At 44.4% G+C, this 18,530-nt stretch overlaps 1 protein-coding gene across 1 annotated transcript in view; it reads right to left on the bottom strand.

Annotated features, from left to right (window-relative positions):
* Window positions 1-18,530, bottom strand: part of LOC124712229 (potassium channel subfamily K member 18-like) — a 145,267-nt gene that overhangs the window by 64,700 nt on the left and 62,037 nt on the right. The gene's annotated exons all lie outside the window — the stretch shown is intronic.

Here is an 18,530-nt window from a genome sequence, read left to right on the forward strand (position 1 = left end):
ACCTTTCGCAGCAATGCAGGCTGCTATTCTCCCATGGAGACGATCGTAGAGATGCTGGATGTAGTCCTGTGGAACGGCTTGCCATGCCATTTCCACCTGGCGCCTCAGTTGGACCAGCGTTCGTGCTGGACGTGCAGACCGCGTGAGACGACGCTCCATCCAGTCCCAAACATGCTCAATGGGGGACAGATCCGGAAATCTTGCTGGCCAGGGTAGTTGACTTACACCTTCTAGAGCACGTTGGGTGGCACGGGATACATGCGGACGTGCATTGTCCTGTTGGAACAGCAAGTTCCCTTGCCGGTCTAGGAATGATAGAACGATGGGTTCGATGACGGTTTGGATGTACCGTGCACTATTCAGTGTCCCCTCGACGATCACCAGTGGTGTACGGCCAGTGCAGGAGATCGCTCCCCACACCATGATGCCGGGTGTTGGCCCTGTGTGCCTCGGTCGTATGCAGTCCTGATTGTGGCGCTCACCTGCACGGCGCCAAACACGCATACGACCATCATTGGCACCAAGGCAGAAGCGACTCTCATCGCTGAAGACGACACTTCTCCATTCGTCCCTCCATTCACGCCTGTCGCGACACCACTGGAGGCGGGCTGCACGATGTTGGGGCGTGAGCGGAAGACGGCCTAACGGTGTGCGGGACCGTAGCCCAGCTTCATGGAGACGGTTGCGAATGGTCCTCGCCGATACCCCAGGAGCAACAGTGTCCCTAATTTGCTGGGAGGTGGCGGTGCGGTCCCCTACGGCACTGCGTAGGATCCTACGGTCTTGGCGTGCATCCGTGCGTCGCTGCGGTCCGGTCCCAGGTCGACGGGCACGTGCACCTTCCGCCGACCACTGGCGACAACATCGATGTACTGTGGAGACCTCACGCCCCACGTGTTGAGCAATTCGGCGGTACGTCCACCCGGCCTCTCGCATGCCCACTATACGCCCTCGCTCAAAGTCCGTCAACTGCACATACGGTTCACGTCCACGCTGTCGCGGCATGCTACCAGTGTTAAAGACTGCGATGGAGCTCCGTATGCCACGGCAAACTGGCTGACACTGACGGCGGCGGTGCACAAATGCTGCGCAGATAGCGCCATTCGACGGCCAACACCGCGGTTCCAGGTGTGTCCGCTGTGCCGTGCGTGTGATCATTGCTTGTACAGCCCTCTCGCAGTGTCCGGAGCAAGTATGGTGGGTCTGACACACCGGTGTCAATGTGTTCTTTTTTCCATTTCCAGGAGTGTATATGAAGTTTCGTCTCTTATGGAGATATTCGTAGCGTGTGCTAATTGTGATACATGAGGTCGATAACTGTGCAGTGTTTCAGCAACACACCACCTATAGCGCTAGTTGGAGGTAAATATAGATGGCGACACGGTTGGAAAATTGTTCTCGGGAAAAATTCCGTTCACTTATACGATATTTGTGGCCCGGTTGAAATACACTGGCAGCTGGTAGAAGTATACGGAGAGGTGGTAAGGTCTCGTCAGCATGCTGCAGTATGACGTCGAAGGTTTGCGGCTGGTACAGCGGACGTCACAGGTGAGTATCCCAGTGGCCGACCCATCACGGCATCGAAAGATCTGAACATAGTTGGCGTGTAGGAGCTGATCCAGGACAAAAGGAGGATCAAGTTACGGCAAATGACGACAAAAGTTCGGAAGCATGCGAAATACTGTTCACAATATTCTGCAGTATCGTGAAGTTTGTTCCGGTGGGTTCCACGAAATCCGTCCAAACAACACAAGAAGAAGAGCATGCGGCAAGTCTGCAACTTTTTCAACCGTTATCCATAGAAGAGAACATTGTCTGCCGCATTGTTATGGGTGATGTAATGTGGTTTCAGCATCACACCCTCAGCTGTAAGCGGTCATCAACGGAGCAGAGAGGCCCATACTTTCCAAAGACGAAGATGTTTAATGTGATGCCATCTGCTGGGAAGGAGATTATCTTCCATGTTTGGGAGAGAACATTTGTTATACTCGTGGAGTGTTTGGCAAGATGGAAGACAATGACCGCTGACCGTTACTGGGAGATCTTGACACGACTTGCGCGAAGCGATGAGATGGAAACGGCCACGGCTCCTCACGGAGGCCGTCATCTTCCTTTACTGCAACGAGCGACTCAGCCAAGAGGATAGCGAAACTGTTGGAGCAGTTTTGCCTGAATATAATCGAAACCTTCCCTACTACCTGGATCCCACTCCAAGAGATATTAACCATTTTTTTCACTTGTAGGTGCACCTAGCAGGTCGACGATTCATTAGAGACGAGGAGATGAAACACTTCGCGACTTGGTGGCTGAACATGCAAGAACAGGATTTTGGACATGAGAATATACTCAGATTCATCCCAAGAAGCAACAAGTGCCTAAACCGATACGGAGACCATGTCGTAAAACAACCAAATTTATGCACTATCAGTTGGCTGTATTTGTTGAATGAAGCAATAGGAACATGTTTCACTAAAGGCTGTGAAACCTTTGTTTCTGATAGCCTTTCCAATGATTACAGACAAGACTTTCTGTGAAGGATGCAGTAGCCAACGGAGGGTATTAATGTTGTTACCAGCCCTAGTCGACTGTATAAGCGGTGTAAACAGCAACAGATGTTGAGTGATCATTGTTAAGGACGTGGAGATGCCTTATATTCGTCTAAGACAGCGCTATCAACACGTGACAGTGTCTGAAAGGAGCTTCATTTTGGGTCTCATTTGACCGGCTCGACAATTGTTGCAATATCCACATCTGTTGGGCATTCAGATGTGACAATGGCCCTATGTGGCCGAAGGTATGGGAACGCCGGGCAAGCATACAAAGTTCCGGTCGACCACATCTGACCACCGCAACGAAGAACAGCCGTATTGTGCAACGAGCGCATCGTAATCGCGTAACATCTAGGCCTGCTATCCTACAACAGGTAAAGGACTTACTGAAACATAATGTGTTATCCCACACGATTTTTTGGATAGCAGCAATAGCCAGACTACAGAATTACCGGCCACAACACAAACTGCTGAGTTTGGACAGGTGCCGTCATCGAGAAGAATGGACTGCTGCCGAATAGCGCCGCGTTGTGTTCAGCAATGTATCGCCATTCTGCGCTACCCAGCCTGACCATCGTTAACGAGTACAACAGCGGCCTCTTGAGAAATGCCATTGTCCCAGTGTTTGGGAAAAGCGGAGTGTGGTTCCTCCTGGCATCATGTTGTGTGGGTGCCATGGAATATGATGACTGTAGTTCACGGCTGGTCTTGCCTGATGGTACCTGACGGTACTGCGGTACGTCGCGCACATCCTGCGTCTTCATATGTTATCTCTCATGCGACTGTATCATGGTGCCATTTTTCAACTTTACAGCGCGCTGCCGGCTGGAGTGGCCGAGCGGTCTGGAACCGCGCGACCGCTACGGTCGCAGGTTTGAATCCTGCCTCGGGAATGGATGTGTGTGATGTCCTTAGGTTAGTTAGGTTTAAGTAGTTCTAAGTTCTAGGGGACTGATGACCTCAGAAGTTAAGTCCCACAGTGCTCAGAGCCATTTGAACCATTATTTTCGAGCGCGCTCTCACATGTGGCACTTGTCTCTAAGATCTGTTTACGTGATGCTGAGGAAGGTCTGTGGGCAGCCAGATGCCCAGATTTGTCCCCGACAGAACGTTTGTGCGACCAGCTCAGACGCTAGCTTTATCCCAGTGTCAGTATCCAGATTATGAAGTACCAGCTACAAAATTTGTTCATCGGCATGTCTCAAGAGGGGACATAATGACTTCTTAAACTCCTTCCCAACAGAATCAGTGCTTGCATCGAGACCAGAGAGAGTACGACGTCAGTCTTATAAGTGGGCTCATATGGCCAATTTCTTTGCTAATTCGACTCGATTTTATAAAATCATACCCTGTCTCATCCCGTGAAGTTTCGTTTTCTGCTTCCCTTCTGGGTGCTTCAGGTTTATTTTGGACTGTGTATGTGACAAATTACCGACATTTCGGCTGCTATTGCACGCTGCGATGTGGATGGATTTTGTGGTTGTGTATGATGTTTCATATATATTTTCTGAAAACGCCTGGTCGTCTTCGCAAAGTATGACCTGGATGGTTGACAGGATCAGTGCAAAAGGATGCAGACGTTATGCTTTGAATATTTGACATTTGTTCCCCTCGGCGAATCCTTGCTGCTTACGTGATGACTAATGCCACCTGAGATCTGCGGGCTCCCCCAAAATGGCTCTAAGCACTATGGGACTAAACATCTGAGGTCATCAGTCCCCTTGATCTAAGGACACCCATCACACACATCCATGCCCGAAGCAGGATTCGAACCTGCGACAGTAGCAGCAGCGCAGTTCCGGACTGAAGCGCCTAGCACCGCTTGGCCACAGCGGCCGGCCTGGCACCCCCAGTTGCCTCCAGTGTGGGGTATTCACGGCAAGCGATGGGTCACAACCGGCAGCAGGTTGGGCCACCCACTAGTAAGAATTGGCATCCAAGATGATTTTAGGCTGCAGCCCTGTTCGCAGTTTATGGTAGACTGTTTCAATGATTTTTCTCTTGGCTAAAACACGGTCTCTTTTAACCTGTATGAAGCCACCGAAGTACATGAATAACTAACTGCTTACTTCGTGCCCGATGGTAGAGATTTTGGTATCTCAGGTGCAAAGTCAGAAAAAAGGAACGATATTACATTGTTTATGTGGTGGTGGACTTCAAATTCGATTCTTCGAAGCAGAAAGACAGATTTAATGTTGTTCTCATGAACATAGATTACACTATATGTTCGCCAAAATCCGACAGAAAAGCCGCCTTACTAATGAGTTTACGGAAAAGGTGTTCCACAGCAGCAAAGATGGTTTGTTGCTCTATTAAAGTATCATGAATTTAGTTTAAGCAAAAATACACCACAGGGAGCTCAATGTAAGATAAACATCAACGGTCTGTGAGCTTATAGTGCAACTACCCAAAAAGCTTTCCTGCAAATCCAAACCATCCATAAAAATGTTAGAGGTGGATGATATTAAAAAAACGTTTAACTTTCCTTCCTGAGGAAAAGATGAAATTTTGGAATGAAATATTGACATATCCGACCACAAGGAGAGAAATAAAGGAATAGAGAGAGACAGAGACAGACAGACGGACAAACAGGGACAGAGAGAGAGAGAGAAATAGGGAGTGGGATGAAACTGAAGAGAATTTTTAAGTCCATAACCTTATTCTGGTGTAATGGTGCTTAAAATGTATTTGCTTTCAGAAAATTATGTGAAATAATAATATAAAAATATGTGAAATATATTATTATCTGCCGGGTGTGACCCATCGCTCGCCGTGAACACCCCACACTGGACGCAACGGGGGCGCCGCGTCGGCCGCTGTGGCCAAGCGGTTCTAGGCGCTTCAGTCCGGAACTGCGCTGCTGCTAGTGTCGCAGGTTTGAATCCTGCCTCGGGCATGGATGCGTGTGATGGTTGTCCTTAGGTTATTATAAAAGACTTTTAATTTATATTCTCCACTGTGTACAGCAAAAGCGGAAAATGTCTAGTTGAAAAAAGAGGTTTTTGACCTACCATTAATACGAAATTGGACAGAAATTACATAATCTAAAGCACCGTACAACCACGTATTTATAGAAAAAAATGATTAATTTTGCTTTAGAGGTTTTGTGTAAAGCAAACTATTTTCTTTCCTGTAAAACTTGTAAAAGTGTATTTGTTCCCTTTCTTCGGTTAGCTGTTCGTACGTTCTGTGGACAAGATTCAAACGTCACGGATATACAAGCTTAGCTATGTTTCAAATGTCTTGTGTACGAGACAGCTTCCGAAGCCGAAGCGGGACTTCATGTTAAATTTCTCGCTACCCTAGGTATCGTATTTCATGTGTTGAATTCGTTGGATAACATTGTCCCGCTCGTGTAGAAGTTGCGGAATTCCACTTCAAACAACTGTAGCACCTTGTGTAAGTCGTACAGGAAACGAATTATTTCATAATTGTTTCCACTTAGACCTTTTAATTGACTGCAGACAAAAGGCAGATTAGGTATTTTCTCATTTTGCTCATAACTTCTGAATCAGTTCTTTCCGAACGAGAGATCCCTATCTCAGAGTGATACGACGGCTAAGCCGCTCATCTGTGGAACGTGTAACGCCGGAAATGCATATCCTCCTATTTCCATCTATTGTACTATTATTTTTTTTCCTTTTTTGTTACCTCAAGATATGACATTTCTGTCTCTTTATATATTGTAATTGTTTTACTGTTTGTATATATATATTTATGCACTCATGTCGATGTATAATTGGTTTGTTTCGTAAATATTATTTGTATTTTTCGCTGGGTCTTGCCTAGGGAAAACTGCTATCGAACGATTACGTCGATAGGTCGTGTGAAGAATCAAAGTGGGTAGGATCTTTGGTAGTGTTAACTCTGCCGCGTGGAGCGCGGGCAGAACAGTCGGAGTGTGGCGGGAGTAGCGAGTGGAGCAGGTGTGTTGTGTGACGCTCCCGCGAGTTGCCGCGCTTTCGCGGTTTGGCAGCATGTAATTGCGCTCGACTTGCGATGATAGTTTCTGACATGGTGTCGCGGACGGGAAACATTAACTAGCGCACATCAAGAGCCCGTTTCGTCTGGTGACCGTGTCGAGAAGAAGGCGCGCCAACATCCAGCTTCTGCAACAGCGACGGCCGACAATGAGTGACTGTCGCCACCTCCTCGACCGACGGCTTCAAACCTTCAATCAACCGACAAGGAAGACTGGACGCACGTAAAGTTTTAGAACTGTATGGCAGACCTCAGCTTTTAATCTTGTTCCATTTGCCTCGCAAAATTACAGCAACTTAGCATCAACCTTTGTTGCTCATTGTCCCAATTGCATTACCAAGCAGGGTCCCTTCCTTTTCCGAAATGAACCCGAGTGTCGTTGAAATTCAAACGCCAGCATTAAAGTAATATAGCTAACTCGTTTTCACTGCTTTAATTTCAAAGTTCAATTATGGCATTAATAGCTGGCTACAATATTCAGATTACACAAGCACGAATTAAGAGTGCGAGCTTTGTTACCGTATTTTAGCTTACCTGTGACTGCAGCTCAGCTTGGTACGTACTAAATTTTACTATTGTTAATTGTTCAGAATCATTTAATTCAAGTTCAAAGTTAAATCTCTTATTTCTAAATTGCGTAGATTCAAGTAGTTTTTGAAATGATTGTTGAGGTAGTTCAAGACTAACCGTATTTTACTGAATTTCGATGTGCTTCAGAAAGAAAGCTCACTATTAACTTCAGTCACTAAATTAACTTTCGATTTTCCGGTTATTAATTCTTTTGCTAAATTAAGTCAGGGTGTAGCGAAATTTATTACTTCTGACAAACTTTCAGTTTTCACACTACACGTGTCAACCTTCAGTTGCCACGCTTCTAGTGCTAATTATATGTGTAATAACCTTTCTTTTTCAGTTACTATAGTAATTGTCCTTAGGACTGGCGGCCGTGATTTCCCCCAAATCTCAAATACCTAATTACCGCTACTTAATTGTTAACGTAACGGCTGCACATTTACCTTCTTTATTAACTTTACCCCTTTTCAAAATTAATTTCCACCAGTTTCATTAGCACATTTCCTTTCATTTAGATGTAACCCTTTCCTCCCTCTTTACCGACAGGTTAACTTCGGTGACGATTGCTTTTCCAAAACTCCCAATAGGTACACGCGGTTTCATTTTTCACTGTCATTAAGGTCGGTAAGTGAGGGGGAGGTTACACGTGGCGACCTGGTGACAGGACAATCTTCAGATTTGAGGTTGTTCTGGACACGAATTTTGTTTGGTGCAAATGTCGTAACAAAGTACTGGTTACGTACAGGCCGTTACGTCAGCGAGAATAAGTAGTGGGAGTAATCCTAATTACATTTGAGATTTGTCATTTATACTGAAAATTATTAAAATGAGTGAAGGCAACAATTACCAAAATTTGGTAGACTTGGATACGGAACAATCGGTCGAACAGTGGGAAACGCGCACGGCGGTTCCCATTGTTCAGGGGCAGGCGGCTAGCATGAAAGACGCGACCGCCGAAACGCAACAAAGAGCAGAAATGGAATTCCAAACTTTAGAAAATGTTTCGGAATCGGAAGCGAAAATCAAATCTGTACCCCTTGATGATGAATACGGGGGAACATGTATAGAGGAACCAGCTACGGAAGTAAAACCGGTAGTCTCCGGGAATTTAACTGATTTATTGAATGTTTTGATTAATGAAATCAAGAGTCAATCGGCAGAAATTATAGCTCTGTCTGCCAAGCAAGAAGCTCAGTCTGAAAAGATTGAACGAAAGCTAGACAATCAGAACAAAGCTATTAATGTTGTTAACAACAATGTTGGAGTTGTTAATACAAAAGTTGATAAAATCAAAGAAGATATTGTTGTAATTAATACCGAAATCGGTAATCTTAAACAGGAAATGATGGGCGTTCAGGCGGAAATTGCGAGCATAAATACTCGTTTTGATTCCGAAATTAGCAGAATCGAGAAAAGTGTAGGAGACGCAGTTGCTCCGATCATCGAGAATAAGGTGACGGAACAAATTCAATTAGTGAGAAAAGAGGATCATCAGAAGGTGGAAACTTTAAAGGCTTTAGTATCCGAAGTAGATACCAAAGTGAGGGAGCAGGCTAATACCTGCGAAGAGAAAAAGAGGGAAGTGGAAACGCTTGCGACAACCACTTGCCAAGTAATTACGAGAGTGTCGGAATTAGAAAAGAAACTTGACGAAAAACAGAGCTATGTGCCAATCTGTGCACATAGTTCGGAATTGTTGACGAAAGAGGAGCGGTTCGACCCCTTGAAAAAAGGCGGTATACACGCGACGGATTTCATTAAAAATTGTGAAAGAGTTTTACCCAGATCATGGACTAATGAGAGAAAAATTAATGCGGTTATTGATGTGCTGGCTGGTGATGCCAAGCGTTGGGGCTTAAACCTCGACATTACGAACCTGACTTTTGACGAGTTTAAAAATTTGTTTCTGGCTGAATACTGGTCAGAGCAAAAACAGCAAAGTGTCTGGCGCGAATTTGTCGTATCGAGGCCTTTCGATGCGAATTCGCGCGGTTCGATGAGGGAGTTTTGTGAGGGCTGGATCCGCAAGTTGGGATATTTGCGTGATCGCCGCACGGAATCCGAAATAGTCTGGGAACTCTACAAGAAGCTTCCAGATGATACAAAACGCTACGTAGGAAGCAATTACAGGACAATCAATGATTTCCTGGAAAGAGTTGAGGACGAGGACTATTGGCGCAATAATCGCGACAGTGGTAGAGGCCGTGGTAACAACAACGGGTACCATCCCAACCATAACAACGATAACCATGGGAATAATGCATACCGCAGCAATAACAATAATGGTTCGGACCGTAATAACAATCGGTACAATGCAAATAATAACAGGAATGACAGAAACCAGTATCATACTAACGTGATACGGGCTTCACAGAATAGTAATAACGCCAGAGGGTGTGATCAGCCGCCTCAGCAGCATCCGGGGAGCGTATCTGCTGGGACGAGACAGGGAAACCATTAGCCGCGCCGGTGAGGGGCCGAGCGGGCGTGGAGAAATTTTGGCGGCCCAATAACAAGAGAAAACCCAGGTGTCGCCGTTATGAAAATTCCGTATGGAATAATCAACGGCGGGAGAGTGTGCCAGTGTTAAGAGAAAGGAGTGCGCCCACAAGTAGTAGATCAGCAGTATACACGGCAGTAGGTAGTACATTCACTGTCAGTGAGAACAATTTAAGTAGTGTTCCGGAAATCGATTATAAGGTGCCAGCTGTAATACCCACAGCGGAACTGGAGATTGAGTTTAAGAATGATTCGCAATTGTTGAGAGAAGATCAGATGTCGGATAAAACGTCCGTCATCGAGCGAGGGGATGCAGAGAGGGATGAGGTCTGGTTAAGGCAGTTCGGTCGCTTATACGACGAACTAAGAGATTATAGGGGTCTGAATGGGAGAAGTGTTTATGGGGAGCGCGTGCAGTATTTGCCGCGTCTCGTCCCACAGGAAGATAGTATTTGTGAAGTGATTGAAAGTTCTGGCCCTAACCGGCAGACTTTACCAGAAATAGTTGATGTTAATGGGGAGCACGAGCAAGATTCGTCGTGTTTCGTCCCGCAGGAGTTAGATGTTGAAGGAGTAACGGAAAGTTCTGGCCCTAACCGGCAGACTTTACCGAAAGTTATAGTGGTAGAAGTAGCCGACCCATCCGACGCAAACCTCCAGTTTAAACATTGCGAGAGTATTAAGGGGAAAGATTACGAAAATTTTAGTGATAGCCGGACACAATTGGTAGAAAAGCACATAGATTTCAGCGTGTATGAGGTTAGAGCTGACGTTATGCGGTCAGACGGTAGCAGTGTGGGTTGCGCAGATCCAGAGGAAGTAATTTCAGATGCGACTGGGCACATTCCTCCAGGTAGATTGGCAGATGAGATCAATCTGATTAAAGAGGAATCAACGAAGGTGACAATTAGTGAATTGATAGCAAAGCAACACTCACTAGTTGACGAGTTACAGGAAAAGGTTTCGGTATTGGAGGCGAAGCTAGAGACTAAGCCTCAGGACAAACGTGTTGAAATTAAAACTGTAAGTGAACAGAGGCTGAAAAAGCCGCCAGATAAACCGGATTTGGGATCAAAGCCGGATGGTTTTTTTCTGGAATGACCTGGATATAGACGAGGATTTACTGTGGGAAAATAAAGAAACAGTCGAGGACAAGTGTAGACGGGTAGTAGTGTCTGTTAATATGCACGACCTACAACTAAACGTGTTGATTGACACCGGTGCAGAATTGAGTGCTGTATCTGGGAAAATATTTGAGTTACTGAAAGACAGACCTGGCATCGTAGTTATGCCAGTAACAGGAGTGAAAATTATCGGTGCTACTGGGAAGGCCAGTAAACCGGTCACAAAACAGATTTTTGTCAACTTCGAGATATGTGGGGCACGATTTGAACAAGAGTTTGTCGTCGTGCCAGACTTAACTGCGGAAGTAATTATCGGGTTAGATTGGCTATTAAAGTACCGTGCAGTGATTAATTGCGAAAGCAAAACTTTGACATGTACGTCCCAAGATAAAACAATAGTAGTTAGTTTTGACGAGGCAGGAGACGGTGTGCATAGGCAATACCAGCCTATACACATTGTTAACTGGCCGGATGGTATTGATGTAGGTATGAATTTGAACTGCCGTAAAGTGAGGAATCTCGGCATTGACAAAAGTGTAGAAAGTTTAGTGGAAGAGATAATCAAATTCCCTCCAAGGATTAACATTAGTATTGGTGTGAAAAAAGATCGTTTGCGAGAAGTAATGAAGCTAAAAGCCGATGCTCGCATACGTCGTCATGACGCTAAAGCGCGTTTTGCTAAGTTTGCAATCGGAGACTTAGTACTTGTAAAAGCTCATGAGAAATCGAGCGAGATAGACCATGAAAACTCTAAATTTAAGTTTGTTTATAATGGACCATATAAAGTCATTGGTATGCCTCACACAAATGCTTTCGGAATATTGTAGACTTGAAATTGTACCAACCTAGGATCGATTAATACCACACAATGGGTAATTTATACAGTATGTAAAATAGAGTGTAAGATTTAACGATTTGCTAGATTGCCATGCTTTTGACTGACCAAGGTCATTAAAGAAGTTGTAATTAATAAGTAATTAATTTTGATTAATCAATTTAATTTTAATCAATTTAATCATGATCTAATCAACTGAAAAATCCAAGCTGCTAGTTTAAGTTTCAGCTGAGTCACAGTAGATTAAGGAATGTAAATATGATTTTGTAAATAGCTGTAAGATTTCATAAATATGTGATTTACTAGTCATTGCCGATGTACTTAGACGCTGTTTTAAGTTTCAGGCTAGTACATGCGTGTGATGATGGACAGTGTTGAGTTATCCACTGTGATAGTATTAAGGGACTCCTTGAGATTACTCGGGAGTGAGTTTTTCCTAAAGAATTCAGTGAAGCGGACGTTCTGGTAACGCCGTCACAAGGGCGAGTGAGATCAAGCGTGCCGCACACGCGGGCGCAACAATACTGGCGAGGCGAGCCGCTGTCGGCTCTTGTGCCGCTGTTGGCTCTTGGGCCGCTGTCGGCATTCTTTGTACTTGCGAGTACGGAAGGCGGAATTGTTTTTCTTCCTGGACAGCTGAAAGAATTCTACTGTCAATATTTATGTTTTTTTCGATCTGATGTGTGTTATTTTCTTGTTTAGCGTTTAATGGACTCCCATGACGAGAATATTAATTATAAAAAGGGTTATGTAAAAATGTGTATTCTATGTAATTAATTATTAATTTGCGTATTTTGATCTACCTGTTTTTATGACCATGTACTCTGATTAATTTTGTAAATAGTATTCCATTTCTTGATACTGTTGGGAATTTTGACAATTTTAGAATAGCTAAACCATTTTCTATGTTTTCTATGAATTTTAATATGTTGTCAACCTGTTTTATTTTGTTCAAGATGACAGAGTGGAATAAGATTAGGAGTTTCTCCACTCAATTATTATTGTCTACAAATTGGTTTATGGTTAATTAGACGAATGCTAAATTTTTTTGATGTTTTGAGCATATGCATTTCCGCTGTTTCTTTTTTGGGACATTTTCTGAGTCTGTTTACGTTACACGAACATCCTCAGACAATGTGGGGCACGTGTAACGCCGGAAATGCATATCCTCCTATTTCCATCTATTGTACTATTATTTTTTTTCCTTTTTTGTTACCTCAAGATATGACATTTCTGTCTCTTTATATATTGTAATTGTTTTACTGTTTGTATATATATATTTATGCACTCATGTCGATGTATAATTGGTTTGTTTCGTAAATATTATTTGTATTTTTCGCTGGGTCTTGCCTAGGGAAAACTGCTATCGAACGATTACGTCGATAGGTCGTGTGAAGAATCAAAGTGGGTAGGATCTTTGGTAGTGTTAACTCTGCCGCGTGGAGCGCGGGCAGAACAGTCGGAGTGTGGCGGGAGTAGCGAGTGGAGCAGGTGTGTTGTGTGACGCTCCCGCGAGTTGCCGCGCTTTCGCGGTTTGGCAGCATGTAATTGCGCTCGACTTGCGATGATAGTTTCTGACATGGTGTCGCGGACGGGAAACATTAACTAGCGCACATCAAGAGCCCGTTTCGTCTGGTGACCGTGTCGAGAAGAAGGCGCGCCAACATCCAGCTTCTGCAACAGCGACGGCCGACAATGAGTGACTGTCGCCACCTCCTCGACCGACGGCTTCAAACCTTCAATCAACCGACAAGGAAGACTGGACGCACGTAAAGTTTTAGAACTGTATGGCAGACCTCAGCTTTTAATCTTGTTCCATTTGCCTCGCAAAATTACAGCAACTTAGCATCAACCTTTGTTGCTCATTGTCCCAATTGCATTACCAAGCAGGGTCCCTTCCTTTTCCGAAATGAACCCGAGTGTCGTTGAAATTCAAACGCCAGCATTAAAGTAATATAGCTAACTCGTTTTCACTGCTTTAATTTCAAAGTTCAATTATGGCATTAATAGCTGGCTACAATATTCAGATTACACAAGCACGAATTAAGAGTGCGAGCTTTGTTACCGTATTTTAGCTTACCTGTGACTGCAGCTCAGCTTGGTACGTACTAAATTTTACTATTGTTAATTGTTCAGAATCATTTAATTCAAGTTCAAAGTTAAATCTCTTATTTCTAAATTGCGTAGATTCAAGTAGTTTTTGAAATGATTGTTGAGGTAGTTCAAGACTAACCGTATTTTACTGAATTTCGATGTGCTTCAGAAAGAAAGCTCACTATTAACTTCAGTCACTAAATTAACTTTCGATTTTCCGGTTATTAATTCTTTTGCTAAATTAAGTCAGGGTGTAGCGAAATTTATTACTTCTGACAAACTTTCAGTTTTCACACTACACGTGTCAACCTTCAGTTGCCACGCTTCTAGTGCTAATTATATGTGTAATAACCTTTCTTTTTCAGTTACTATAGTAATTGTCCTTAGGACTGGCGGCCGTGATTTCCCCCAAATCTCAAATACCTAATTACCGCTACTTAATTGTTAACGTAACGGCTGCACATTTACCTTCTTTATTAACTTTACCCCTTTTCAAAATTAATTTCCACCAGTTTCATTAGCACATTTCCTTTCATTTAGATGTAACCCTTTCCTCCCTCTTTACCGACAGGTTAACTTCGGTGACGATTGCTTTTCCAAAACTCCCATTAGGTACACGCGGTTTCATTTTTCACTGTCATTAAGGTCGGTAAGTGAGGGGGAGGTTACAAACGTATCACACAAACGCTCCATAAATGGACGCTAATCTCAGTTATTTCTCCTTCAGTGCTTGAGCTAAATTTACGATAGGTAAATCACCTTCTAAGTCTTGTGCTACTGGTTTTAAACGTAACATTTCACATGATGCAAGATTTCAGTCTCAGCGTTGTACAGTACATGATTAGGGGTTAGAGACTGGTTCGATAACATTCTCAACTGTAACAACCGTACCAACGCTATTCAGTCGCTCAAAGCAGCCACTAACTGGTAAAGGGACTAGAAAGACATTGAAGCATGTACCATAAGAGTGTCTTCACATAACTGCTTTTTTGCAAGAATGCAAAATACATTTCAGTGATCAAACCGCTCACGGTTTTCTGGTCATTGCCGACGGTGGATGCTGATAAACAGAACATAGCTGCACAAAACACTGTTCCGTCATCACGCAACGTCCCCGGGCAACATTTCGCATTCCTATGCTTGCAGAAGTTTACGCGCCAGTATTGTGTACTTAAGGAGTCACGTCAGGCAGAGGCTGATGCATACGTAACGGCCCCCAGTTTATGGCTCGACCCCATGCTTAATTCAGCCTCAAAACTAGCACCAACCGCAACCGCCCACGGCTATCGACAACCGCACATGAATATCTTAGTTCCCAACCTGTGTTGCCGTCTCAGTCCTGTCTGTGCAACGCTTGGTCGTAAATAAACAATTATGCTGATGTACGTGTCTAGCCGTGCATACGATACTCATGCTGGAACTGTCACACTGTTCTCCCTATGCCTGTAACAATCGTTTTTACGCGTATAACTTTTCCTCTCTGAAATGGTGGAGATTTTTTGCCTTGAGTTTCCAATGGTAACTGCTTCTAGCCGTCTTCGTACGTGAACCGATCTGAAAATATTGCATTCGCTGGCGTTTACGAAGTTCCGATATACTGTAACCTTAGTATAATGACTGAGCACTATATTTTAATACTTATGAAACCTGTTCTTAATAGATTCTACAGGCCATTCCTTATATCTGGCCGGCCGAAGTGGCCGTGCGGTTCTAGGCGCTGCAGTCTGGAACCGCGAGACCGCTACAGTCGCAGGTTCGAATCCTGCCTCAGGCATGGATGTATGTGATGTCCACAGGTTAGTTAGGTTTAACAAGTTCTAAGTTCTAGGGACTAATGACCTCAGAAGTTGAGTCCCATAGTGCTCAGAGTCATTTGAACCAGCCTTATATCCGACCAGGGTATTACACACACACCAACTCACCAAAAGTATCTGGACAGGTTTTAGTGGATACTAACACGAGGTGTGTCCAATCTCCACCTTTACTGACCCCTTGATCCCCGCTGGAGACATTTTCAATGAGGTGTCTCAATATGGTGGCCCATTCTTCCTCAAGAGACGATACAAAACAAGGTAGTGATGTTGCACGATGGGATCTGGAGCAAAGTTGACATTCTAACACATCCGGAAGGTGTTCCAGTCAGGACCTTGCACAGGCCACTTCATTTCAGGAATTTTATTGTCCACAAACCACTGCCTCAGAAATCCTGTTTTATGAGAGGATGCATTCTTACGCTGATATAATCATCGCCTCCGAATCATCCTCTACTGTACGCAGTACAAAAAGCTCTAAATTTGTTTATAACATTCCGCTCTTAACATTTTCTTAATCACAGAGAACCGGGATGTAACCACGAAAACACCCCGATAGCGCAGTACTACCTACCCCATGCTTCACAGCTGGCACTACAAGTGATGACAGGTAACGATGTGCAGGCCAAACACTAGATTTACACGGAATATAACTTGCATCATCACTGCAATCACTCGTTACCAGTCATCCACTTTTAAGCAGTGTCACTCTTTGCACAGCCTCGAGAGTCACTTAACAATGAATACAGAAATAATAATAATAATAATAATAATAACAGTGATAACAGGAGATACAAAATGCGGTTATCATTCGTTCGAACTGACCAGCCATTGCGTACAACTGTGGCCCAGTGAGACGGCTTGTTGTCATCTATAAAAATTCCATTGTGGTTTGGGAGCTTTAAGTCCATGAATGGATGCAAATGATCTCCGAGTAGCTGAACTTAACTGTTTCCAGTCAATGATCGATTCACTTGGACCAGGGGCGCAGTCCATTCCACGTAAACACAGCTCTCACTGTTGTGAAGACACCCAAACGTGCACAGAGGCTTGTTGCCAACTTTGGTCCATGGCTTCGTGGGATTTGCACCACACTCGAACTTTACCATCACCTCTTAGCCGTTGAAATCGGGACCCTGCTTACTAGGCCACGGACTTCCAACCATTTACGGCCTAAATGAAATAGCCACAAGCCCAGAGCCCTATTCTGTATCTTTCCGCCATTTTGCCGATCGGTTCGGTACGTGAGCGCACCGAATGGTCTTGTTTTCGAAGGATAGCCCCAACATTATCCTGAATTGATTTCGGAGGTGATGCCAAATGGTACTAGCGAACCGAAAAGCTGTTGCCAGTTCCCGCTCCAACCAATCAAAAGCAATCTGCCTCAGATTCGCGCATGCACACTGCATTGCCACAGTGGCACGAACCCGAAGCGGCTAGCAGACGACACAGGCACGCTATTCTTCACAGTACCTAAAAGTGTGGTCAGAGTGGGTAATACTGTTCGCCGGCCGGAGTGGCCGTTGCGGTTCTAGGTGCTACAGTCTGGAACCGAGCATCCGCTACGGTCGCAGGTTGGAATTCTGCCTCGGGCATGGATGTGTGTGATGTCCTTAGGTTAGTTAGGTTTAATTAGTTCTAAGATCTAGGCGACTGATGACCTCAGAAGTTAAGTCACATAGTGCTCAGAGCCATTTGAACCATTTGTAATACTGTTCAAATTCCGCGATCACATGCTTCTGTGAATGCATGATAACGATAAAACATTGACTGTGTTCTGGAAACACTCATAAATGTCACATTATGTCATTTTATTCTCATTTACATCGACGTCTTGTTTTGGAATTTACGTTTCAGAATATGAGTTAGGACTGGAATGTAGTACCACTTTCTACATCTGTAGTAACATTGAAAAATTCGTCATTTTTTCTGTTTTCCGTCGTTCCTTAGTTGCTTCAAAAATCATGGAGGTACTTTCTGTCTATGGAACTAATTGAAGGCAGCTTGTTATACGAGTTTCGCTTCTTTTATTCGTGAAGATGCTTCACAAATTAAAGAAGCGAAACATGTATGGCAATAAACAAACTGCCTTCAGTTAGTTGCATAGATGGGACACACTTCCACAAATCCTAAGAATTGTATAAGAGAGTGCAAAAGAATAAGAACATGCACAGATTGTGGTTGTACCTCGCTCCTAGAGATCCTAATGATGAAATGGCCAACTTCCCTATTTGGTTCATAAAAACAAAATTAAAAAAAAAAACCTTCTCCAGAGCGTGTGGCGAGTGCAGCTATGTAAATTCGTTGTACGAGGGTAATCCCAAAAGTAAGGTGTCCTATTTATTTTATAACTACAGAACGCTGTTTGTGTGGCATTTGGTCACACTGTTATGAAGAGTGCTTGACGCGCTGTGCGTAAACATGCGCACGCCGCGCTTAGGCACTCAGTCTTGGCTTGGCAGCCGTTGAGAATGGAGCTCGCGTCCGATGTTACCGCCAAGTGTGAATTGTGCGCAGTTACTCGGTTTTTGAAGGCAAAGGGCACTGCGCCGATTGAAATCCATCGCCAGTTCACGGAAGTGTATGGTAAGTCGTGCATGGATGTCAAAAACGTTCGTACGTGGTGTACAAAGTTTGCAGCCGGTCGGACCGAAATTGACGACGAACAAAGGAGCGGGATACCGTCAATTTCTGAGGAGACAGTGTTGAAGGTTGAGCAAAGCAAGCGCGAAGATCGGCGGATCTCCCTGGATGATCTCTTCACTTTGGTTCTTGAGATTTCCCGTAGCACCACTCACAGAGATTTAACGGAAACATTGAACTATCGGAAGGTGTGCGCAAGATGGGTGCCACGCATGCTGACTGAGAATCACATGCGGCAGCGAGTTGATGCTTCCCGCGCATTTCTTCACCGCCTTGCAGCCGAACAGGACAAGTTTCTGGACTAGATTGTCACGGGTGATGAAATCTGGGCATACCACTTTACACTTGAGACCAAGCAACAATCACGCCAGTGGCCGCATCCTTCTTCGCCAAAGCCGCGGTAATACTAACAAACACAGTC

This window comes from Schistocerca piceifrons, chromosome 8 (assembly GCF_021461385.2).
Source record: "Schistocerca piceifrons isolate TAMUIC-IGC-003096 chromosome 8, iqSchPice1.1, whole genome shotgun sequence".
In the NCBI taxonomy this organism is placed as follows: domain Eukaryota; kingdom Metazoa; phylum Arthropoda; class Insecta; order Orthoptera; family Acrididae; genus Schistocerca; species Schistocerca piceifrons.